At 41.8% G+C, this 26,903-nt stretch overlaps 1 long non-coding RNA gene across 1 annotated transcript in view; it reads left to right on the top strand.

Moving 5' to 3' along the window:
- The window catches only part of LOC123369296, a 35,750-nt gene extending 21,470 nt beyond the window's left edge, over nucleotides 1-14,280 (top strand). Inside the window, exons 2-4 of the long non-coding RNA XR_006578989.1 lie at nucleotides 10,860-11,064; nucleotides 11,626-11,830; nucleotides 13,263-14,280. This is a non-coding gene — a long non-coding RNA (uncharacterized LOC123369296). The remainder of the gene's footprint in view (nucleotides 1-10,859; nucleotides 11,065-11,625; nucleotides 11,831-13,262) is intronic.
- The last annotated feature ends 12,623 nt before the right edge of the window (nucleotides 14,281-26,903 follow it).

The raw sequence follows: 26,903 nt of genomic DNA, 5'->3' as shown, positions 1-26,903 counted from the left end.
TTCCCTATGTCATTGGTACCTACATGTACCACGACCACCGGCTCCTCCCCAGCACTACACATAAGTCTATCTAGATGCCTCGAGAGATCCGCAACCTTCGCACCAGGCAGGCAAGTCACCGTACGGTTCTCCCGGTCATCACAGACCCAGCTATCTACATTTCTAATAATCGAATCTCCCATTACTAACACTTGCCTTTTCCTAGAAACTGGAGTTCCCTCCCCCGGAGAGGCAACCTCAGTGCGAGAGGCAACCCCACCACCATCTGGAAGGAGGGTCCCAACTACGGGACAGCATATCTGGGATGGAAAGAGTGAAGCAGAATGACACAAAAAGTTAATTCTCTCATCTTCAGGGAGAACTAACTTTTCAGCACCTCAGAGGTTTGATTAAGCAAGGCTTAGAAAACTGAAGTTCCACTGTAATCACCATCCAGTTGCCCTTTCCTTCTCATTTACCCTATATCCTGTACAGTTGCTTTACTAACTTCTGCAGGGATAGCTCAGTGGTTTGAGCATTGGCCTGTTAAACCCAGGGTTGTGAGTTCAATCCTTGAGGGGGCCATTTAGGGAACTGGGGTGTAAAAATCTGTCTGGGGATTGGTCCTGCTTTGAGCAGGGGGTTGGACTAGTGACCTCCCAAGGTCCCTTCCTACCCTGATATTCTATGATACTTGCCAGCCACACCCAGAGCAGGGCCACTGAAAAATTACCAACTAAAATGCTGCCAAAGTTAAGTTAGTAATAAAAAGTAACTTCATGAAAGAAAAAAAATGCAGTAGCAGATGCTCTTTTAGACAGTGTGAAATAATAATAATAGTTAAAATGGTGTGACATAATAATTCAGGGCATTATATTATAAGAAACATTGCCTTGAATTATAATATAGCTTCAAAATGCACTCAAGATTTTGAGTCAGATCAAACTCCAGTAATTTATCAGCTTTATATGATCACCCTTATCAGTACTGTACAATAAACCCATCAGATCTCTGTTTTAATTCTTAAAATAAGGTATTCTTGACTCTTTCCATAACAGATTGATTCTTCTTGCTAGCAAACCAAATGTTATTTATCCTTTAGGCTAGGATTTTCAAAAGAACCTAAGGAATTGAGTGCCCAGCTCCCACTGACTCTTAATTGGATTTGGGCACTTACGTTCTTTCGACTCCTTTGAAAAATCCTTCCTTACAGAGTCAATTGCTTTTTAGCCTTGATCTACCCAAACAACAAAAAGGGAGCTAGAACAGGTGTGCCCATTATGATAAAAAGCATTTTATCATCCTGTCTGTATTTCCCAGCCTTATTTAAAAACAACTTTTATTAATTTCCTTTGCATCACAAAAATGAACAAGAGAAATTCAGTCACAAAATAATATTTTTACAAATAGTTATAATTGCAAATAAGAGCTTAGAGAATGGAATGGTTCCTCCAACCTTAAATTATGGAGTTGCAATTATCGCTCAGTAGAATCACAGAACTTAGAGATAGAAAAGAACTCTTACACCCTCCAGTCTAACAATACGGTATTGTTCCTTACGGTACGTTTTATGGTGTTTTGTCCTATCTGAAAAGTCCCAGCAATAAGAGTTCCCCTTGAAAGACTATCCTACAGTCTAATGCTTCTCAGTTTCAGAAATACACCACAACATGGCTTAGTCCTACAGCCCCACCACTCCAGTGCAATAAATGACTGCAGGATCAAGTCTTTATTTAATTCTGGTCCATGCTTAGGGGCAGATCCAGAGCTAATGTAAATCAGGGTAGCTCCTGACTTTGGTGAAACTAATTTTCACCACTCATATACTTGTCAACTTTTACCCTGCTCCTCCAAGTCAAATTGGGCTCATTTAGACTCCAATCTAGCAATGCACTTAAACACATGCTTACTTTTGAGCACATCAGTAGTACTACTGAAGCTAACTGGTAGAAACAACTAATGGGATTACAAAGGGAGTGGTGGGAGTCAATGGGACTATTCATGTGCTTAAAGTTAAGCATGGATGTAAGTACTTTGCTGGATCAGAGCCTTAATCTTTCTTTCTAAGACAGTTTTTCCAATCCCATGGATCATTTTTGTTGCAATTGTCCAAACTCTCTCTAATTTGTCAATAACTTTCTGGTAATATTGAGCCCACAATTAAAGGTAATAAAAAGGTAATAATTGGAGATATACCAATCTCCTAGAACTGGAAGGGACCTTGAAAGGTCATTGAGTCCAGCCCCCTGCCTTCACTAGCAGGACCAATTTTTGCCCCAGATCCCTAAGTGGCCTCCTCAAGAACTGAACTCACAACCCTGGGTTTAGCAGGCCCATGCTCAAACCACTGAGCTATCCTTCTCCCTATTGAATACAACATTACCAGAATCTTACCGGTGGAGTATTTTCCTCCCTGCTCTGTGAGATGATGTCTTTACCTATACAGCCTATTTCACATTGCAAACTCATATCTAATTTGCTGTCTACTACTGTCCCTATTTCCCCCTCCTAATAAGATTATACGTTTCAGATTATTTTTCTTCAGATGCTGGCACTGTTTCATGCTAAACCACATTATATTTTGTGCCCATGTTTCTAATACGCCTAGGTCACTTTGTGTTATTTCTCTGATGACTGTTGCTTGCATCTCTTCTTGGCTTAGTATCATCAGAAAATTTTACTCTTGTGCTGTTTACGTCCTCTTAATCAAGACATTAAATAGAACCAGACTTAACGACAGTCCTTGCCATACCCACAAGCTATCTCCACCAACTTCGATACATTGCAATTTATCATTACCCTTCTCTTCAGCCAGTTTCAGCCCACATGACAGCGTTCCTATCCAAAACAATTTAAGTTCATTTTTAGACTTCATGAGTCAGTATCAAATACTTTAGTCAAGTCCAGATATATTACATCTACAACATTCTCTTTATCCACTACAGGCCTGCTCTTATATATACTCTATTGGCTGACCTATTTGTCTATCTGTTCACATACCGTGCTCATTACATTAGTATCCAAACACTTTCATATTGACGTCGTGGGAGTTCCCTTCATGGAAGTATCTATAGGAATGAACCCTAATTCTATGTTTTTTAAATCAGGTTTATTTGGCAAGATTCATACCATTCTAAACCCAAGTTGCTTATTGTTCATGGTCCTCTTATTCTCTATTCCTCCCTTGACATGGGTGAAATTCCATCAAGGCACAAGATGAGAAGGATTTAGCCCTAGATGTTTACAACTGTTTAATAGATTCATAAAGTTTAAGGCCATAAGGGACCACTAAATCGTTTAATCTGTTAAATTTCACCCAGTTACCCCAGGATTGAGTCCAACAACTTGCACTTGGCTAAAGCATATCTTCCAGAAAGACCTCCAGTCTTGATTTGAAGACATCAAGAGAGAGAATCCACCACTTCCTGGGGTAGCTTGTTCCAATAGTTAACAATCCTCACTATTAAAAGCGGCAAAGAGTCCTGTGGCACCTTATAGACTAACAGACGTATTGGAGCATGAGCTTTCATGGATGAATACCCACTTCGTCATGCATCCGACGAAGTGGGTATTCACCCACGAAAGCTCATGCTCCAATACGTCTGTTAGTCTATAAGGTGCCACAGGACTCTTTGCTGCTTTTACAGATCCAGACTAACACGGCTACTCCTCTGATACTATTAAAAATGTATGCCTCATTTCTAATTTGAATTTTTCTGGCTTCATCTTCCAGCCGCTGGCTTATGTTATGCCTCTTTGCTAAGTTAAAGAGCCCTTTGGTACCCAGTATTTTTTTCCCTTTAAGGTACTTGTATACTGTAATCAAGTCACCTCTCAATCTTCTTTTTGGTAAGCTACACAGACTGAGCACTTTAAGTGTCTTACTCTGCAGCATTTCCACCAGCCCTTGCACCATTTTGAAAGCTCTTTTCTGTATTATCTCCAATTTTTCAACATCCTTTTTAAAATGTGGACACCAGACGGGATGTGGTATTCCAGTATCAATCTTACCAATGCCATATACAGAGGTAAAATCATCTCCCTACTCCTCTGTTGATACATCCAAGGGTCACCTTTGTCCTTTTTGCCTCAGCATTGCACTGGGAGCTCATGTTCCATGTAACATGAAGTAACACCATTCAATGGCTGGAAGTTGAACTAAACAGATTCAGACTGGAAATAAGGCATACATTTTTAAGAGTGAGAGTAATTAACCAGTGGAACAATTTACCAAGAGTTGTGGTGGATTATTATTTACAACAAAGGCTCTGTGGGCAGTCAGCTGCAGGATCAGGGCCCTGGAAGCTTAACTTTTGCTCTTCTTTCTTTGTGCAGTCCTATCTTTGCAACCAGTTTTTTTAAATATATAAAAAAAAATTTCCCCCATCCACCAAGAGTGAAATGTGCTTTCAGTCTGGGGGACTTGTCCTTAGTCTGAAGGACAACACCAGAGAGAGAGAGAACAAGACTCCCAGCACTGCTCCTAACAGGCAGGCACAGGGCAATACTCAAACCTTTATATAGCCACATATTTCCTCACCACTAGTTTCAGACCACTCCTAATTTATAAATGGACTTTTCTTTTCTCTGACACTCCTTTCCGTCCCCCCGCCCAATATATTTGTAGAAGCTCGTATCACCCGTCAATTCTTTTGCTGCCCTTAGCTTTTCCCTGCAACCTTAAATGACTAAAGATTCTTGTTTGCTTGCCTCCTCTCCCTCCCCAGTGTATTTAACCTCAGGACAGGGAGCAGAGCATATCTAGCATGGAATACATGTCCAACAGTGGCAGCAATGGGTTTCTAACCAGCCTGTTTCCCTATCTGCCTCCTCCTTTCTCTTGGCCAAACAAGCAACTTTACTGTCTACTCATTTCTAGCCCATCCCTGTTGTTCCTCACATACTTGTTTTTGCCACCAGCCCATGTGGCTGACAGAAAATGCAACTCCTCAATTAGACTCTGAGGAGCATGCTGGGAATCACAGGTCAGTTTGAAGATTTCTGAGCTAAACTGGGTTATTGTAACTGACAAGACTTCCAGTAAACAAGTCTGGAAATATCAGAATCCCCAGCTCCCCGTTGAGAAGGCCAAATTAGAAAGAGCTAAGATTTCTAATTTCTATTGTGACTCATGCCCATGCTGAGCACATGGTTGATGAGGTCAGCGACAAGGGTTGCTGTGTCTGGGCTATAGAAAAAAAATGGACTCCGCTAAATGATAAAACAGCCAGAGCAGAATTAAAAGGAGGAAGAGTGCAGAAACCACAAAGGCCCATCAATCACAGCAGGAAAGCAGAGGAGATTAATCTCCCAAGAAGAATGATCCAATCAGAGACAAGTCACAAGGGACATTTTGCACTTCCATTCACCTACCCTTTCTATTCTTTAAACATAAGCTTCCTCTCCTCCCCCCCAGAACATTAAACAAAAATCACCTATTCTGCTCAGTTTAAGTGAAAGTTTACTCTCACAGGGTTAGAATCATTTCTCATCTCAGAGTTTACAGTCCCAGTTTGAAAATAAAGGGTCTGATCCTGGAAAACCCTATTGGCCTGAGAAATCCTTACTCATATTAGCATTCCTATTGACATAGCAACCCCAGTTCAGGATGACCCTAGTCAGGACAGAGTTAAGAATGTGCTTAAAAGCTAAGTATGTGCTTAAGTCTCATCAAAGCCAATGTAACCTATCCACATGTTTAAGTGAAGTCCTGAATCAGGACCTGGGTGAGTAAGGAGTACTCATGGCAACAAAGGTTTGCAGGATGGGACTAAAACTGTCACGTAGGATTACTGACTCTGTTACCACAGGTGGCTAATGTTTATTTATTTATTAAACAAAGTGACATCATTTATGGCACCAGCTGAATATAGAGCCCATTGAGAGAGATGACAAAACCTCCATCCTACTTTAGCCACCAGGGAAAAGAGCTGTAATGTCTAATATGTAATACAATGTTCAATTTTAAATGCTGATTGTTAAGTACCAAAGCAGGATAGAGACATGCTTTACAGTCTATTGCATTGGGCTCCTTTTCAGCCGGATGGTCTCTGCCAACAGCAGGTTCAGAACTGCCAGTTCTAATTAAAAACTTTATTTTAAAGATACATTTCACAGTTTATTCATGGCAGCAAGTGCTTCTCACCCTCAGAACTTTTAAATTGCTGGACTGAGCAGAGGGTACAGTTTCCTTTTTAGTGATTCCCAAGTAATGGCTTTAACTAATTGTTCTAGCAAGTCAGGATTGACGTTCTGTGCCTGTTCAAGTCACGTTCCTTTTATCGATTATTCATTTAGTGTAGACTTTCTAAGCTCTCTCCATTTCTTTGCCAATGGTTTAAATGGGAGGTTACTAACCATTTTCTTTTCCTTTGTAATGTTATAATAGATGAGTTTAAAATGGACGAGGATTATAATAGTTTCAGCAATTTCGATTAGAAAGCCCTTCTGTAGCCTCAGTTATACCGAATATGCAGCTGAGACGATTTCCATTGGAAATTCTGGTAAATTAGTATTGTGAAATCTGTATTTTGTAAGCTTATTCCATGGTGCAAACAACCGGGAAAACATTCTGATGACCTTTGCATTTCATTCTGATGGTCAGCTCTCTGCCTTAAAGGGGAGGAGAGGGTGAAATCTTTATTTGCCTGTTAGAGTCACTTTGAAAATTTCTTATAAATACCAGCGCTAACAGTAAACAGCTTGTAAAAATACCAGCTATGGAAATATTTTGCTCATAAATAGCCAGATTTTGCTTTGGGTTGCATCCATGCAGGTTCAGGGTCAGCAGTCAAGTTGCATGAGGATAAGTGAGATTCAGAGATTCCAAGGCCACAAAGGACCACTGTGTTCTTCTAGTCTGGTCTCCTGCATGGCAGAGGTCAGAGAACGTCCCCATAATAATTTGTATTTGAATTAGAGCATCTTTTAGAAAAACATCCAATATTGATTTTAAAATGGTCAGTGAGTAGAACAGAATATAGCCTGAATTTCTCTCTCATTGGATGATTGTTATTTCTCAAAAAGCTGTTATATAGTGTATGTATCTACCCAATAAGTATGTGATTATATTAAACTAATGTCAACCCATTTTTAAAAGTTATCCTGTATCCTTTCAGAAGATTTTTAAAACCTGACCAAATTATTGCATCACTTGATACTAGTTAGATTATATCTCCATTTTATCACTTATATTTTCTGGGGTTAAAGGCAATAAATAGCTTTCTTTCTCCTCTCCAGTATATAACTCAATAACTACCATGTGATACTTACAAAGAATGAATCCTTACAATAAATTTAACATTGGCAGACCCAGACTAGTTAATTGTGATTTAAATCGCTCTATGACTCTACTTGGACATTGATATTAGGACATCTCAATTATTTTACTAAACAAATGCCGGTATTCATATAACAGATTTATATTTACCCAAATATTTCAATGTACAATACACAGTAGGGATTTTCAAAGATTTTATTAGCATAGACCACATCTTAACAGAGAATCTCTGCCATGGAGCCCTCCCTTCCCCATGGCGCAGGCCACCTCCTGCATTTGATGATTGAAGAACAGTCCTATTCTATATAGGTTTTTATACCACACATCACCTGAGTATCTGAGAACCTTCCAGCAGTGCATTAAGCCATGTGACTACACATCTGTCATGTGTTTGTTCTCTCATCCTCTTCCCGGAGGGAGCAGCATGTGAAGCAAAGCATCTTGTTTTGGTACATTTTTTACTTTGTGTTGTTAAATATACCTGTTGCTATGTGTGTCTAATAGAGAAGGCAAGGTCAAAGAAATGTGACTTGCATTTGAAGCAGAAAGTAGTGAGGTCTGTGATAGTCCTTGATTGCTCGGGGCTTTCATTACAACATTATATTGGATCACTCCTGGAAAAGGTTCTGTCTCTTGCACAGATGCGCTTTACCCTTATTGCTGAGAGTTCCATTTTGCCAAAGGAGTGAAGCAGAGGGGCCACACGTTTCCTCCCTGAACTTTAGACAATCTTTTAGATATCCTGGGCTCAAAATACAGAGTATTTTGAATAGAAGAACTGAGACCCTAAACTTGACTTGAAGTTCTATGGGAAGTCAGCGTAGAGAGCAGAGGACAGATGTGATATGCTCATAGTAGCCTGTGTTGCAGAGAAGACATACTGAAACATTTTGTACTAGTTGGAGTTTCCCAGGCACTGAAGGCTTCATGCATTGCTGTAGTCCAGCCAAGAGGTGACAAAGGCATGAATAACTGAGGCCAGGTCTTCGTTGGCCAGGATGGGACAGAGTCTCCTAGCCAACCAGAAAACAATAGAAAGTATTACTCGTGGCCACTGCAATGTAAGAGCTCAGTAGCAGCTCTGTAGCAAGTTGTCACAGTCGGGTCATAGACAGTCAGACCTAGTGCTCAGAGCCAGGATCCACAGTCATGGGATGAGAGTCAAGAGCCAGATAGGTCAGGATACTAGGAGATCAGAAACAGGAGACAAACTTGATAGAAGAATCATGAATTGGTAACCAGAGCCAGGCTAGGTTGGGATACCAGGGGGTCAGTGGCAGAAGACAAACGAGATCAGAACCACATGTCAAACACCAGGAGTCAAGCCAGATCAGAAGCCAGGAAATCAAGCCAGCAAAGGGGAGCAGAGTGAATCCCAGTTGCATGGACAACTTCCTGTTCCTGTGCTGGGGGTTTATATAGGAAGTGTGGATCAATCAGGATCTCCAGCATTCTGCCAGTCAGGTTCAAGGACTGGAGTCCTCCTTCTGCCCTAGTAACTATTAGCAGGTCACTGGGTGGCAGTGTTGAGCTTACTAGTACCTAAGAGTCCTGTGTTCCAGGGACCAAGACCTGTGATCCACGACACAAGTACAGCAATTGCTTATGTATTTAATAAATTGCATTATAAGAAGCTAAAATAGTAACTGCTGGAATAATAGAGTCAATATTATGTGACCAGCCTGTTCTTCTCCATGGGCCACCAGCGAGTGTTCCACAGACCAGTGGTGGTCCACAGACAACAGATTGAAAGCCACTGATATATAGAGATGACATGCTTCATAGACAGCATAAGTGGCTAAAAAAGTTCTACTCCTCACCAATATATTTTTTCCAGTAAAGAGATGGATCAGGATCTTATTGTTGGATAAAGGCATAGCTAGAGTTTGGTCTAAGAGAAGGTCTACACAGAAGCTGGAAGTGTGCTTCCCAGCACAGAGACAGACAGACACACGCTAGCTCTGTTTGGGCTAACACACTAAAAATAGCAGTGTGGCTGCAGTGGCATGAGCAGCCACTTGGGCTAGCCACCCCAGTACACACCCAGGGAGTTGGGTGGGATTGAATATGAGTGGCTACATTGTGCTGCTGCCCTTGCCTCTGCACTCACATTGCTATTTTTAGCATGCTAGCTCAAGCAGAGCTAGCATGTGTCAATCCAATGAACCTTGGGGCACGGGGCAGAGTCTGGCCCAGTATCTTGGGGATTTTTAAAATTATGATCATGTGTGATTGACAATGCAATAGATATGCAGAATTGGTGAAATTCAGCCCTGTGCAGAGCACACACACAAGGCCTTGGTAAAATTTCATGAGAACAGTAATAGGCAAGAAAATCTCTTAGATAAAACAATGCATAAATATTTTCCATATATATATATATATATATATATATATATATATATATATATATATATTCTGTGTGTATTTAACAAGAAATGCTGGTGTCAGTCCAACCTCAGTTGTTTCAACCACTGATTAGAATACACTATGCAAGAATGAATGAAGTGGTTTAATAGTGTCAGATTTTCTGCATCATTTACTACATATAAGCAAAGATATAAATTTCTGGATACAACTAAAGTACATCAGTAGATGTTCCAGTACACCACACTTCCAGCATTTAATGGTCTGTAAAGCCACATTTGAATAGATTTAATGAGGGCCTGTTAATTCATTGTCGATTGTTGCACTTTAAGACCCAGTCTACACTGGGAAATAGGAAAAATCCACACCACCGAGTGACGCAGTTAAATGTACCTAACCTCAGATGTAGACAGTGCTGGGTCAACAGGAGACTTCTCTCATCGACCGAGCTACTGCCTCTTTGGGAGGTGGATTACCTACACCCACAGGAGAATTCCTCCCATCAAGGTAACATCTCCACTGAAGTGCTACAGTTGCACTGCTGCTTTAAGTGTAGACAAGCCCTAGCTCTTGCCTTCCTCACTCTCCTTTGAGGGAAAGCTAAAATGCTTGGCAGTTGGTTGGGCCTGCTCCTGCTCCTACTGAAGTCAGTGGCAAGATTCCCATTGATTTCAATGGAGCAGAAGAGATCCCTTGTCACTGAAAAAAAAATCACATTCAATTCGTTTTACCATCTCTAAGAGAGTGGAAAGCAGATCATGGGTATGATGCTTCCAGTAATAAAGGAACTATAAATAAAGGAAATGGGATGTAGCTGATGGTTTTAGTGTAAGTTGAGCTGAAGTAATAATGACTTATAAAGCATGATTCATGTCTGATGCACAGCCAGCATACGATGCTTCACAGGAATAGCGTAACATCATACTTCTGTAAAAGGTTAACAGGCTGATTCTCATCTTACTTACATGGTTGTAAATCAGGAGATAACATTTGTACAGTTCCATTCGCTTCAGTGGAGTTAAAGTCTTGAAAAGAGAATCAGGCCTAAGGATTTATTTTAGCTTGTCCGTGAAAAGAAAACATTATCTAGTCTCTGAACCTCACATACTCAAGTGGTTTGAATCCTTCTGGGACAACAGTCCCAACAAGTAGAGATGAGAAACTGCACTTCCAACACTAGACCCGTGGTTTATGTAGTTCCACAAGGATCAATTCTCTTTCTGGTCCTTTTCAGCATCTACATACAATGACAGTGAACTGAGTGACTGGTTAGACAACATGGACTCAAGAACCAGCAATATGCTCTACCCAACCTTCACCACATATGACCACATCATTACTACCATGATGGCCCAGTGCTTGGATGAGATCAGTTCCTGGATGAACAGCTGGCTGAATCTGAATCTGAGCAAGACAGAGGTGATGCTGGTCAGAGTAAGGTATTTTGAAGAGCTTGACAACTGGTCAATTCAGTCTATAGTCTAGGAGCACTCTTGGATTCCTTCCTGATATTGAACTCTCACATAGCAGCATCTGAAAGAAATGCTTTCTATCACCTCTGCTTGGCTAGGAAACTCCATCCCATCCTGGTGGATAAAGATCTGGCCTCAGCACAGGCACCAACTTTCTGATTTCCCTGGGGGTGCTCCACCCCTTCCCCATCTCAGCCTCCCCCCAGTCCATCCCTCCCCCCCACACTCCGCCTCTTTCCATCCCTGATCCGCCTCCACCCCACTTCTTCCTGTCCCATTCTGCCTCCATCCCCAAGCCCGCTTCACCCCCGCTCCTTCCTTCCTCCATCGCTTCCTGCCTGCCATTGAACAGCTGATCAGCAGCATGCGTGAGGCACTGGGGGGGGGGAGGTGCTGATCGGTGGGGCCCACCAGTGGGTGCTGAGCATTCACTACTTTTTTTTCCTGTGAGTGCTCCAGCCCTAGAGCACCCACAGAGTCCAAGCCTATGGGTCTCAGTTATTCATGCCTTTGTCACCTGTAATCCAGATAAGAACAATGTGATATACCTGGGCATGAAGCCTTCAGTGCTGAGGAAACTCCAATCAGTACAGAATGCTGCAGCACTGTCCTCTATCGCACTCTCTCTCGACTGGCTTCCCATAGAATATCAAATCAAGTTCAAGGTCTCAGTCCTTCTCTTCAAAATGCTGGATGGCCTGGCTCCAGGACATCTAAAAGATCATCTAACACAGTGAGTCTCAGCCTTTCCAGACTACTGTACCCCTTTCAGGAATCAGGTTGGTCTTTCATACCCCCAAATTTCACCTCACTTAAAAACTACTTGCTTACAAAAATAAGACATAAAAATAATTTAAAAAAAAAGTGTCACAGCACACTATTGCTGAAAAATTGCTTACTTTCTCATTTTGTCTGTATGAATTATGAAAATCGCTAGTGCTTTTTATGTAGCCTGTTGTAAAACTAGGCAAATGTCTAGTGATGAGTTGATGTCCCCCCTGTATACCCCTGGTTGAGAACCACTGATCTAAAGCTCTGGGATGAAGACCACAGTCAACAACTCTAATCCTCAGACACAATGAAACTCTCAACAATAAGTGTAAAGTATGTGGGAGACAGAACTGTCTTCTGGGGTGGTCTGAGACTGTGGAATAAACTCCCCCAGGAACTAATGACTATCACAAACGTCACCACTGTCTGCTCCAAGTGCCAGGCACATTTCTTTGACCTTGCCTTCTCTAAGATAAGTGCCTGTTGCTATGTGTTTGGTTGGTTGGTTGTTTTTTAATAATATAAGACACCCACTATCAAAACAAGACACTGCTGCACCCACTTCTCCCTCTGGGAAAAGGATAAGAGAACAAACAACATGTGACAGATGTGTAGTCACATGGCTAATACACTACTGGAAGATGCTTGGATACAATGGTGATGAGCAGGATATAAAAACCTACATAATAGAGAATAAAATTGAACTTCTCTTATTCTGACGCAAGGACAGAGTCTGCCACCCATGCTCATGTATAGAGCTGACCTTGTGGTAAAACTGCAGTGTCTTGTCTTCACTGTTTTTACACCTCAGGATAACTCATACGTTACTTACCCCGAGGTGTAAAAAAAAATAAAAGTTGTTTTAATCAATGAAGACAAGCCCATTAATGGCTCTGCTCTTTCTTTAACTTGGTTATATTTCCAATTGAGACACACTCATTTGAGCTGGTAATGTGTTGTGACTTATCTTCCCTATTATACAATCAGATTCTGCTGTCCTTACTTACATGGAATGTTGCTGTGCTTTATCAGTAGTCCCATTGAAGTCATACATCTTACAATATGGCAGTTACACTGAGAGTTGCCGTGGAGAATATAGCAAATTCAGAGAAAGAGCACTCCCTTGATGGAGAGTCATAGGAAATTGCTATGACAATCACTGGAACCTGATTCTTTGGGCCAGATTCTGCAAGCCTTACTCATGCAGAGTAATATCCTGTCCCATCAGTGGTCACATTTATTTAGCCCTTTGATTCTAAAAGAAAACACTCTGAGTAGTGTTAGGTACTCTCACATTGCATCTTGTTCTGCTGCAATAACCAGGAAATTTCAAAGCTCAGTGCTGTTCTTTCTCGATTACTACAGAAGTGTCTGCATTGTTTCTCTCTTTTTAGATATGGGAAATACGGACATCGTGAGCACTCATCATGCACTAAGAGCTGAAATTAGGAGATGAATGGCTTCTGCAAAAAAATATGAACAATAATAGTTTATAAGTTAATGGAAGCTTTTATCTTACGAACGAAGTGTTCATCAGTACTAAACCTTTAGATCACATTTTAATAAGTATTATAATTATATGCAAAACAACATCTTTTGTAGACTATAGCTAGAGCAGCACTGAAAAGCTTAACCAAAACACAGCATTATTCTTAAAAAAGTGTAGAACCACACTACTAACTCCTAGTGTACAAATTATCAATTCCATTGTATTTAATCTATGGTCATTTTTCTTTAATAATTTCATCAGCTAGAATGACAGGTTTCAGAGTGGTAGCTGTGTTAGTACTCCTCGTTCTATCAGCTAGAGTGTGTGTGTGTGTGTGTGTATATATATATATATATATAAAAATAAAAAGACAGATGGCTATTGACAATTAATATTGCAGACTTTGCAAGATCATGGATACTAAAAAAAATTTACATAGTCATTTAGAACAGTAATACATAATATAAAACTTTTTTTCCATTTACATGGCACCTTAAGTCTGAGGACCTCTAAATACTAAACAAATATGAATTAGTGCTGAGGACATCACTGTGATGCATGTATTTTACAGAGTTAAGCTTTCTGTGCCTCAGTTTACCCAATATACAAAATGTCACAACCCAATCCAGTAGCAAAACCAGACAGAACTGAACCTCAAGCATTCTGGGCTTCCAGCTCTGTGCTCAAACTATTACCAGATCACATCTCTTACCAAGAGGAAACAATTTTCTGTTTTCTAGGACTTAATGTAGACCAACTGACCTGTAGCCAAGAGTAGGATTCAGAAGCGCTTAGTCTCCATGTACTAGACACTTGACTCACTGCATTATTTCATGGTAGTTTAGTTGATAAATATTGACTTTAAATAAAACAGATCCAATTATCTATACTCTACTTAAATGAATAAAAAAGTAATTTTCCAAGTTTCTTGATTAAAATTTAAGAATTTTGCATACAACTTTTATTGCAATAAGAAATTAAATGCCCTTCTACAGTTATATCAGTAAGCTCTGAAAGGCTAACTAATGTCATTTTGCATTTAATATAGCTTTATTGCAGCCAATCTCAGAAATCTGTTGCAGGAAGGTAGGGAGGGGGCGTATTTTGTTTTTAACTGTTGCATAAATTGGCTAATTTCAATATTTCTTTTAATATAACAGCTAGTCTGCCCTAGTTAGTCCCTGTACATTATTGTCAAATTTATGTATTTACAGACATCAGTTTACTGAAAAAGAATGTTAATGGTCTCAGAACATTTCAGGGCTTTTTGTACGTTTTTATTCGGTACTGAAAGGGCCTACAATTTTTATTTTAGAGACCATCTTTTAAAAAAAAAAAAATAATAATAATAATCACAGAGCGGTCAATGCAGCTGGCGCTGTGTTCGTGCCAGGACTTGGACTAAACCTAAAGTAGGCAGTACCAGGAATATAAGCAGAAGCCAGATTTTGGGGGAATCATTCTTGCTAACTTCACCTGGGAAAGAGAGGTTTGAGTCTACATCGTAGTCAGCAAGATGATTGGCAGTGAATGTAGGGCCTGACTTTCAGAGTTGTTGAGTAGCCACAGCTCCCATGAACTTCAAATGGAGTTGTGGATAAATAGTATCTTTGAAAATCAGGCCACCTGGCTTGTTCTTTCAATAGTCCTACTATGGACTGTTTCAGGGTGTCCTCTTGTCAGCAGTCAGCCAAGGCTTACCTTGCTGACTTGGAACAGCCAAGACTGGCATAAGACTTGATCATAGGTAGTGGAACAGACTTTCAATGTACCCATTACCAACTTCTGAGAGACTAGGCCCAGTTCTGAAAAGGTGGGTGGAATGCCTGGTTCTCCCTATTCAAGCATGTCTCTCTTCAGGTGCAATATACTGCCATAAATCTGCCCGATTCGGGCACAGCTTGGGAAGAGTTTCTGACAGTGGCCATTGGGCAGGGCTGTGGTTGCAAAAAGACAATCCAGATTGTAAAAGGTTTGGAAGCATGTTTTAACAGAACTTCATTAAAGAATAAACTAAAATACCAAAAGTAACTCATGTGAAGAGGAGCTACATTACCATTCTATTAGGGCTTTGACTTCCACTGACAAAAGAAAGACGATTCTAAAGTATAGCTGCCACTGTGTCCTTAACTCACTGCATATGTTCCCATGGCTGCTGTTTTCCTTTAGAGGTCGTCTTTGTTCACTTTTTTTCATTTTTGGCTGACCATCAGGAAGGGTCAGTGAGATGGAAGGGGGCTTTGTTGTTATGGGCTTTGGTTTGTGTCGGGGGGGGGAGGGTGAGCGGGTTTGGTGGTGTTTGTTATTTTTGTGCATCAGTGTAAAAGAACAAGAGCTCAAAATGGGATTTTTTTTCTGTCTGACTGCTACAAAAATCTCTTGATTTCACTTTCATTAGTACCATCAGTTTATCTTGTCCGCTAGAGCTCATTCTCTGAGGTAGTGATATTTTATGTACACTAACATTCATAGAGTCTTCCAAGGAAATTACTTTAACAATAGGTGATACAAATAAATCGGCTGGGCCAAATTCATCCCTGGAGTAACTCCCTTGAAGCAAATAGGATGAATATGGCCTATCATGATTAAATTCCTTGGTTTCCCTATTGAATAAGCCATCCTTCTCTGTGTGCAGCTTTCTCTTTCCACAATTTTTCCTGGCTGGATACCAAAGATGGGTTTAAACTGTATCATAGCGATTTGCACTGGATTTTACTGCAAACATTAGTCACTAGCCATCAAAGTAACTACTGCATCAAATGTCTGTCTTTCAATAAGGCACCTTTCAAAAAATGCACATGCCATTTGATCTAAATGGAAACAGCGCGTGTTGGAGATTTGCTTACTCAGATGTGGTCATTAATACTGGGGGAGTTCACCATGTAACAATCAGGAATAGCATGAGTACCTAATCCATTTTCTAAAGTCATGTGGCCAAATGTTCTCCTCCCCAAAAGGAAATACATATATAAGAGGGCAAAAGCTGCATGTTCCAGGATGTGAGCAGTGCCTGCGCATCTGGTCATGCAAACCATCTGGTATTCCCCCCAGTGACTGTCTCCACCCCAGAACATGCCCTTTTCTGCAAAGAAATGGATTTTATCTCAGTGCCCCTGCCTGCAGTCCTGATGGCCAGAAATAATTCACAAACACCAATGTGCTTGGATACACTGAGTTCCTTTTGATAGCCTGTAACAGCATGTTGCGTCTCATTTTCCTTTCCTGTGAGCATGTGTAGCTCATTCTCCTTATGCCCCTTACAACATTTGTGCTTCAGGCCCTCTCTTATTGGGGACGCTTGTCAGAACCTGACAAAGAGGATGACCAATAACAATTTCAGAGGTGGGATGACTGGCATGGGGCTGCTTGCCACACATATCAGACATAGCACAAAATGACACCTATTCCTCTCTAGTGAGCTGCAGAGGATATTTGTGATGGATTGAGAACTTACTTCAAAAGTTAAACTCCCATTTACTCAATAAGCCAGGAAATGATGCGAAGCAACACCATGGTATATATGAATATAATACACTCACTGTCACAGCAAGCTGGTTTGGCAATACCTATTAATGGCCCACTTAGGCAAGTTATAGCCAAAATTAAATTTCCTGCAATGAACAGTAGCTATAAGCATCTTTCCCAGGTAGCAATATATAATTCACTCCTGGCCTCATAATACCCCACCCACTTTCTCAGAGACCCGTTCCATTTTCTGGCATTGTCATGGTACAGCACCGTATCCTGCACATCTCAGGAATAGTCGTTTTGTTTTGTTTTTTTGATCAAGCTCAGAATTGCATCACTTGTTCCACTTCCGAGACCCATGCTTATGCTCAACTAGAGATAGAATGTTGCTTCCAATTAAGATGATACATTATGTTGCCATTAATCCTGCATTACAAAAAAGCCTGAAAGAAAACTTTCTCCCGTGATCTGGATTCTATTAACGGACTGAATTTCCCACTAGACCATACCTCTTTCCCATGTGGCTGGAAGCTGTGAAACAGAGCCACATCATACTCCGAGTACGCAAGTTTCTGCTGCCAACAGTTTAATCCCAAATGATGTCAAAGGGCCCACTTCCAGCAGTTATGCATACATTTTTAAGACACCCCAGCACAGTCATCTACTCAGGATATTCCCTCTGAACAATGGATGATTGGCAGATAACATAATGTTTAACTTCTGTCTTTACTTTAGTACATGTTTATGGCTCAATTGCACAGCTGCTCATTTATCAACTACACAGTCTTGTAGCATAGATGACATCAGATATTCCTTAGGTACTGTGTCATGATCTCCTTTGGGCTCTTGAGGTGGACTGTGATGCAACACATCATGTTGCTAGATGTGTAAAATAATACACTCTGGCATGCTAAAAATGAGCTGATAATGCCTTACCCCTTCTTGGGGCCCTTTAACAGCCTCTTGAGGAAGTTTGAAGAGCTGCCAAGTATTCAAGATGTGCTGTGTTCTGTAGAATTTGGCTTGCTAAAGAACAACTTCTCTCCTCCCTTCCCCCGCCCCCCCCGCGACAGAAACCATCACACAGAAAATAGATAAGAGGGAAAGAAAACCTGTACATGAATAACTGCAGCAAAGAAAAAGCTGAGGTCCTTCTGAGATGGTGAGTAAAGGAAAAGCAATTAGGGCTGTGTCCTAGGGGACTTCATGTCCAAGTGCCAAATGGAGCTAGCTCCAAAGAGCAATTGAGCTCTTTCTATTTCAGAAACCAAAGAAGAAGTACAACCTAAGTACCACAGGTGTAGAACGGAATACTTGTGCAGGCTATCGCTCCTGTCAGCTTCTGACTAGTGGTGAATTTAATACTAATTAAAGGGCTAACGCCAGATCTCTCAGTTATTAGTTTAGGGTGATTGGGTTTTGACGGGGGAGGGGTTGGGTGGGTTTTTTTGTTTTGGTTTTTTTGTTTGTTTGTTTTTTTGTTTTTGGTGTTTCATACAAGTACAATGAAATATAGCCCCTGCTATACACTTTCTAGAGAAGTAGGACCCTGTGGTTCCTAATCAAGGCTTCGGCCCAGCAAAACACTTAAGCATGTGTCTCTGTCACCTGCAAGAAGTCCTATTAACTTCAAAGGGGCATCTCATGTGCCTAAACTTAAGCTTGTGCATAAGTGCTTTGCTGGATCCAAGCCTCAAGAGTTATTGTTTACTAGATAGAATTTAGTGTACTTATTTGCAATAGTTTCCAGCTAGATGTATCTATAGCATGTCAGAAATAAGAATAATGAATTACTTGTCACCTGGAATAGTGGGAGGATTAATTTGTTCAAATTTGCACAGCATTTTGAAGATATAAATTACAATATAGTATTAATAAGCAAGGCTTTGATTAGGTCATGGAATCCATTACTTCCATTGACCTCCGTGACATTTTCTGCTTCAGGGCTGGAACTCCCAGCCAGCCCCGTGCCTGCAGCTCCCAGCCCTCGCCCAGCCACAGCGGGCAGCAGGGGGACCCTGCAGCAGCCCAGTGGCAACGGGGGAAACCCCATAGCTGCCCAGCTGCAGCTACCCAGACGTGGTGAGTGGCTGGGGGACCCTGCAGCTCCCAACTGCAGCCAGGGGCGAGGGGACCCCGCAGCAGCCCAGCTTTGCAGGCAAGGGGACCCCGAAGCTCCCACATTCCGCAGCTGTGCAGGACTAGGAGCCCCAGCGGCAGCGGGTACTAAATCCGCCTATCCCTTTTGTCAGGGATATTTTTAGTGAAAGTCAGGGATAGGTCACGGCTTCCATGAATTTGTGTGACCTGTCCCTGACTTTTTCTAAAAATATCTGAGACAAAAAACTTAGCCTTATTAATAAGTACACAATGCCAGTAGGAAACAGCACGAATACATTTAAGGTCCCTGTTCTAATAGCTGTTTTGTTTTGCGCTTACAAATATAAGTGAAATTAATACTGTTTAAAAGTGCTGGATCCTCAGCCCAATAGACTCAAGTTCTCCATTTCTTCACCCAACAGGTGCCTCTCCTAGGGTAGGGGCAGTGCAGACATTCTCACACCCCCTCACCAACGCGCCTCACTATTAGCCTTGGAGAGATGAGAGAGTAATTTATTAGCCCATTTATTAGCTTTCGTGATCTAGATATATTGCCTAGGATCTGAGACTACCTACATATTTTGCATATAGCACTGAACTGCTATCAGAAGGGAATGGCTTGTGGTTACCCACAACATGGGCCAAATTCAAATCGGTGACCTAGAGATGAATGGCTCCCCACCTGAACACCAGCCAGCGGAGCCAGCCAGACTCCTCCTGCTAAAACTTCATTGGATGAAATTGTATTGTGAGGTTTGGCTAAGTGGGGGAGGAGGGAAGCAGTTCTGAAATATCCATTGACAATAGCAGTCCAGAGCTTGTCCTTAGGAAGCACAAGCCTTGGTCACGGCTGGCACCCTAGTCCTGTTATGTCCCCTCCCCAACCTCCGAGGCACTGGAGCCAACATAAGAATAGCCTACTGGGTCAGACCAAAAGTCCATCTAGCTCAGTATCATGTCTGCCAACAGTTGCCAATGCCAGGTGCCCCAGAGGGAATGAACAGAACAGGTAATCATCAAGTGATCCATCCCCTGTTGCCCATTCCCAGCTTCTGGCAAACAGAGGCTAGGGACACCATCCATTCCCATCCTGGCTAATAGCCATTGATGGACCTATCCTCCATGAATTTATCTAGTTCTTTTTTGAACTCTGTTATAGTTTTGGCCTTAACAACATCTTCTGACAAGGAGTTCCACAGGTTGACTGTGCATTGTGTGAAGAAACACTTCCCTTTGTTTTAAACCTGCTGCCTATTAATTTCATTTGGTGACCCCTAGTTCTTGTGTTATGACACTTCCTTATTTACTTTCTCCACACCAGCCATGATTTTAATAGACCTCTATCATATCCCCCCTTACTCATCTCTTTTACAAGCTGAAAAGTCCCAGTGTTATTAATCTCTCCTCACAGGGAAACTGTTCCATACCCCTAATCATTTTTGTTGCCCTTTTTTGAACCTTTTCCAGTTCCAATATATCTGTTTTGAGACCACATCTGCATGCAGTATTCAAGCTGTGGGCATACCATGGATTTATATAGAGGCAATATGATATTTTCTGTCATATTATCTGTCCCTTTCCTAATAGTTCCTAACATTCTGGTAGCTTTTTTGACGGCTGCTGCACATAGTATTCAAAACATGTGCTCAATCCACGACGACTCCAAGATCTTTCTTGAGCAGCGATAGCTATTTAGACCCCATCATTTTGTATGTTTAGCTGGGATTATTTTTTTCCAATATGCATTACTTTGCATTTATCAATATGAAATTTCATCTGCCATTTTGTTGCCCAGTCACCCAGCCTTGTGAGAGTCCTTTGTAACTCTTCACACTCTGCTTTGGACTTAACTATCTTGAGTAGTTTTGAATCTGCAAATTTTGCCACCTCACTCTTTCCCCTTTTTCTAGAGCATTTATGAATAGGAATATACAGACCCCTGGGGGATACCACTATTTACCTCTTTCCATTCTGAAAACTGACCATTTATTCCTACCCTTTTCCTATCTTTTAACCAGTTACTGATCCATGAGAGGACCTTTCCTCTTATCCCATGACAGCTTAAGAGCCTTTGGTGAGGAACCTTGTCAAAGGCTTTCTGAAAATCTAAGTACATTATATCCACTGGATCCCCCTTGTCCACATGCTTGTTGACCCCCTCAAAGAATGCTAGTAGATTGGTGAAGCATGATTTCTTTTTACAAAAAACATGTTGACTCTTCCCCACAAATCATGTTCATCTATATGTCTGACAATTCCATTCTTTCTGTTCTTAGATTCAACCAGTTTGCCCAGTACAGAAGTCAGGCTTACCAGCCTGTAATTGCTGGGATAACCTCTGGAGCCCTTCTTAAAAATTGGAATCACATTAGCTATCCTCCAATCATCTGGTACAGAAGCTGATTTAAATAGTAGGTTACATATTACAGTTAGTAGTTCTGCAATTTCACATTTGAGTTCCTTCAGAACTCTTGGCTGAATGCCATCTGGTCCTGGTGACTTATTACTGCTTAGTTTATCAATTTGTTCCAAAACCTCCTCTAATGACACCTCAATCTGGGACAGTTCCTCAGATTTGTCACCTAAAAAGAATGGCTCAAGTTTGGGAATCTCCCTCACATCCTCAACTCTGAAGACTGATGCAAATAATTCATTTAGTTTCTCCACAATGGCCTTATTGTCTTTGGGTGCTCCTTTAGCATCTCTATCGTCCAGTGGCCCCACTGGTTGTTTAGCAGACTTCCTATTGCTGATGTACTTGACTTAAAAAATAATAGCAAATATTTTTTTTGAGTCTTTGGCAAACTGTTCTTCAAATTCTTTTTTGGCCTTCCTAATTATATTTTTATACTTCACTTGCCAGAGTTTCTCCTTTCTATTTTCCTCACTAGGATTTAACTTCCACTTTATAAAGGATGCCTTTTTGCCTCTCACTGCTTCTTTTACTTTGTTGTTTACCTTTGTGGCACTTTTTTGGTTCTCTCTGTTTTTTAATTAAGGGGATACATGTAAATTGAGCCTCTGTTATGGTGTCTTTAAAAAGTTTCCATGCAGCTTGCAAGGATTTCACTTTTGGCACTGTACCTTTTAATTTCTGTTTAATTAGCTTCCTCATTTTTGTGTAGTCCCCCTTTCTGAAAATAACTGCTACAGTGCCAGGGCCGCCCAGAGGATTCAGGCGGCCTGGGGTCTTCGCCGCCAAATTGCCGCTGAAGACCCGGCACTGTGGCAGGGGGTCCTTCCACCCCAGGACCTGCCACCGCGGGTCTTCGGGGCACTTCAGCGGCAGGTCCCAGAGCAGAAGGCCCCCCCACCGCCGAATTGCCACCAAAGATGCTCTGGGGGTCCAGGCCCCGTGAGAGTTTTCTGGGAGCCCCGGAGCAAGTGAAGGCCCCCACTCCAGGGGCCCCGAAAAACTCTCGTGGGGGCAAATTGCCCCAATTGCACCCCCTCTGAGTGGCCCTGTACAGTGTTGGGCTGCTGTAGTGTTTTCCCTGCCACCGAGGTGTTAAATTTAATTATATTATAGTTACTATTACCAAGCAGTTCAGCTATATCCCCTCTTAGACCAGATCTGTGCTCCACTTAAGACTAAATTAAGACTTGCCTCTCCTATTGTGGGTTCCAGGACTAGCTGCTCCAAGAAGCAGTCATTTAAGGTGTCAAGAAACTTTATCTCTGCATGACGTCCTGAGGTGACATGTACCCAGTCAATATGGGGATAGTTGAAATCCCCCATTATTACTGAGGTGGTTTTTTTTTATTTTTATAGCCTCTCTAATCTCCCTGAGCATTTCACAGTCACTATCACAATCCTGGTCAGGTGGTCGGTAGGTAGTATATCCGTACTGCTATATTCTTATTATTCAATCATGGAATTACTATCCATAAGGATTCTATGGTACCGTTTGGTTCATTTAAGATGTCCACTTCATTTGATTCTATGCTTTCTTTCATTATAGTGCCACTCCCCCACCAGCACGACCTGTCCTTCCGATGTATTTTATACCCTGGTATTACTGTGTTGTTCTTTATGTAAAAGAAATACAGAAGTGGTGAGAGCAGCCGAAGTTTTAAAACAAGCTGAGCTGACTCTGAGATGCTAGGGGAAAGACAGAGGGAGGGCAGCTTGTGAGTAGGGAGAAAAGAGAAGGCTTCAATGATTTGGCATCACCACCTCAGCACTTCCTCAAAAAATATGTAGGACTGTAACTGTGGCTCTTCCTAGGCCCGTTAAAACCAAGGATCAGAGGGGGAATATTTCACCAAAGGAAAGCTCCTCTTTCCCCTCTAGTACATTGATTACTTTAACATTTTTCCTACCCCTATTCTCTGCTCCCCGACCCTCATCGTCACTCTTGCTCTCTCTTCAATATGAGCCCCAGTTAAGAAAAGTGATTCAGTCAAAGGTTAAATTATGCCAATCTCTGGTATGTCACGTGTTTGGCAATAGGTGTGACCCTTTCTGAGGTAGGGACTGGGGGAGGGGAGGGGGGAGAGCAGGAAAGGTTGCTCTGAATATGCATGGCTGGTGGCCACATCTTCATAGGCCTGTGTATTTGTGCAGTTGCTTTTAATGCCATCCAATCTTTCCTTCTGTCCCTAAATGGCCTGTGTTGAAAATGTCCCTGCTTACAGTTGCTCAACTGGAATGAGGACAAGTTGTTTGCAATGGCCCCTTTCCAAATGCTTGTGCTGTAACTTTTGTCTTGACTAGTCTCTGAAGATATCTCTGGAGTGATTTTCCTATGCCTCACTTGCACTCGCCCAAAGTGGTGCCTGCTTTTCTTGCTCTACCCTCTCGTAGCTGGATCCACCTTTAAAACTATCTCCAAACAGAAACTGATAACATCTGCTCACCTAATGCTGGCACCTCACACTCTCTCACATGAATTCACATTGACCTGCAAAGGGTCCAGATGTTGCTGCGGTAGAAACACCAGGTTACCTTTGCTCCTAGCAGAACAGAATGGGTACAGATAACAGCAAAAGGGCTGTGACAGTCTTCTGCAAGCTAGTACAGCTGATTTGCCACTCAGATCATTGTGATTAGGAATAAGTTCTCTTCTGTGCTAACCTATGAACCATTTTTTTTGGTGTAGATATTTCTGATTCCTTGGTTTCTCCTGTCTACTTAGTTTCACCAATGGAGGGAGGAGATATCCCTTCCCTTTAAATCTACATGTGGTTTAATCCAGGCAGAGGAGGAAGAGAAAGAAGTGAGATAACAGATACTGAGTAAGGGGCTACAGCTCTAAAATCACTGGGTGAATCTGTGGACACAGACTCATTAATATACATTACAAAAGAAAAGAATAATTTCTTCTCTCCTCTATTAGATGTGTATGGTACATAATGTCTATAAGGGTGTATGTGTTGTCTCCCACCTATTGTTTTAGAAACATAGATTTTGGCTGATTAACAAAAGTATCTATCTTAAAAATTTCTCAGCAGAGATTCTTCTTCTTCTTTATATGGTGCCATAGGTGCACATGTCCCTTTAAGGAAAAATAAGGAACAGCCCCTGCCACAAACAGGACCATAAATTGGCTCCATTTTCCTTGGGTGTGAGGATGGGGAGAGGGAAGGGGTGTATGAGAAGCTCCTCCTCCTCTGAGCAGCCATGCAGGAGCTGGACAGAATCTTATTGAGACAGGATTGTGGTTAGACTGTTGGGGTGGTAGCAGGGACTCGAGGTGGAGTTTCTGTTATTGCCCCAGCAGCTGCTAGGTGCATGCAGGAGCATGAAGGCCAGGATACGTGGGGCTCCTCCCACTTCCTCTCCACTGTCCAAGGGAGCTGAGCCAGCCTAGAGTTTGGAGCATGCTACACCCTTTGCAAGGGTGACAGAGCTACTGCTGCCATGAGTAGATCTGGGCACCCTTTCCCCCTCCACCTGGTCACAGACAGGAATTGCTGCAGTATGGTGACCATGGTGTGGACTCATTCTCCAACCCTCCCATCAGTGGTCATTTTTTGGAAGGATCTCAGGTTCAGCTTTTGGCCCAGGCCCCCCAAAACCTCTGTGTGGCCCAGGCTCCTGGGGGGCTCCCTGGATGCAGTGCAGTCCTTCCACACACCCCTCCAGAGGGTGTCAGGAGCAGAATCTTGTCCCCAATTTACTCATTGCAACACAACAGTGGACAAAAGGGTGGAGGGGCTTAGGGATTTAACACAAACCTAAGGGGCATCACACTATACTGGCATCTCCTACTCTAGTTTATATCTTTATTGATTGGGAAGTGTTATTGTAGCCATTAGAGAGAAAGCCTCTCCCCTCCCCCCCGCATTAATGGGCCACTTCACCTTGAATGGTCTCTTGAAGTGTGTTAACTTGTGCTAGACAATCTGTTCTGCACTGAGCACAGGTCCCAGACCTGACGAAGAGCTATGTGTAAACTCCAGGGTTTGTCCTTCTCACCAACAGAAGTTAGGCAACATCTTTTACTGGACCAACCCACCTTCTCTCTGTATTGATTTGGCAAACAGTGATAATCTCCATAACAAATATATCCTTGTTTTGCAGAGATAATACTCTAGCTTGGTGGTAAACACAATATACTTGGCGGGGGAGGGGGCATGTTCAGCAATTTCAGTCTTGGCAGAAGAGAGATTTGGTTTGACTCCACTGTTTTTGGTGGCATGTTAAATCCTTGCTAACTCTTTTCTTTTAGCCCTAAGAACAGCTGTGCCTCTGCCTCCATGTTAGCAGCAGCAGAGTGGTTGCTTGAACCCTACTCCATCTCTCAGAGAACACGAAAATGCTCTGGTTTTGCACCTATACTGCTAATGGAAAAACAAACAAGCCCAGCTTGCTGGTCTATAACTGCATATGTAATGCATTGCTAACAGTGTAAGTTAGTTCACTGGCCTTCTTATCACCACAGTGTAACACAGGGGTCGGCAACCTTTCAGAAGTGGTGTGCCGAGTCTTCATTTACTCACTCTAATTTAAGGTTTTGCGTCCCAGTAATACATTTTAATGTTTTTAGAAGGTCTCTTTCTATAAGTCTATAATATATAACTAAACTATTGTTGTATGTAAAGTAAATAAGGTTTTAAAAATGTTTAAGAAACTTCATTTAAAATTAAATTAAAATGCAGAGCCCCCCGGAGCGGTGGTCAGGACCTGGGCAGGGTGAATGCCACTGAAAATCAGCTCGCGTGCTGCCTTTGGCACACATGCCATAGGTTGCCTACCCCTGGTGTAACACATAATAGCTGCATCTTCATGACTCATTTGCTCAAATAGATGGTAATCTCAGATGTACAGAGAACAGTGCAACATATCTTTAAAAAAAAAAAAAAAAAAAGGTTTTGCTCTGCTTGCAAGCGTGGTGACACATACTTTGATATATGCATTGACATACACCATACATCTGACATCAGGATCTGTCCTACTGAGTCTTTGGGCCTAATCCCATTGACTCAACTCACTGAAGTCCATGGGCCTGATTCTATGTGATTTTTATACCAGTGTAACTCTACTTGGAGTTACTCCTAGTTGGTACCGATTAAGTGATGGGGACGGATTCTCTAAATGGGACTACTCACAAGCAAGCAGATTTGCTCACTATCTGACAGATCATTTGTTTACAGGTAGAAGAGACAGAAATGAAGACATGCATATTGTCAGTGATTTCCAGGGATAATTTAAGGCTGCAATCCCAAATTTTGCTGCTAAAAGGAGGAGAGAGGGGGCCAGTGAATAAACTACTGCAATTCTATTAAGTGCTTTCTCCCCTTCTTTCCTAGTCCCCACATTTTCAGAGGGACAAAAAGGAGATTGCACAATAGAAAAGAGGAAATCTGAGAGATCGGAAGTCTTAAAAGGAAACACATGATTGCAAACCAGTTGATATTTTATGTTTTTAAAAGTTTTCTGGACAGCCAAAATAACATTTTTAAAAGGCTGGATTTCTCACAACCAAAACAACTTAGAGAAACAGGATACCTCACCAAACTGTAGAATCAATGG

The sequence above is a fragment of the Mauremys mutica genome, chromosome 4 (genome assembly GCF_020497125.1).
Source record: "Mauremys mutica isolate MM-2020 ecotype Southern chromosome 4, ASM2049712v1, whole genome shotgun sequence".
NCBI classification, from domain to species: domain Eukaryota; kingdom Metazoa; phylum Chordata; order Testudines; family Geoemydidae; genus Mauremys; species Mauremys mutica.
This window is presented reverse-complemented; position numbering and strand designations above follow the sequence as displayed.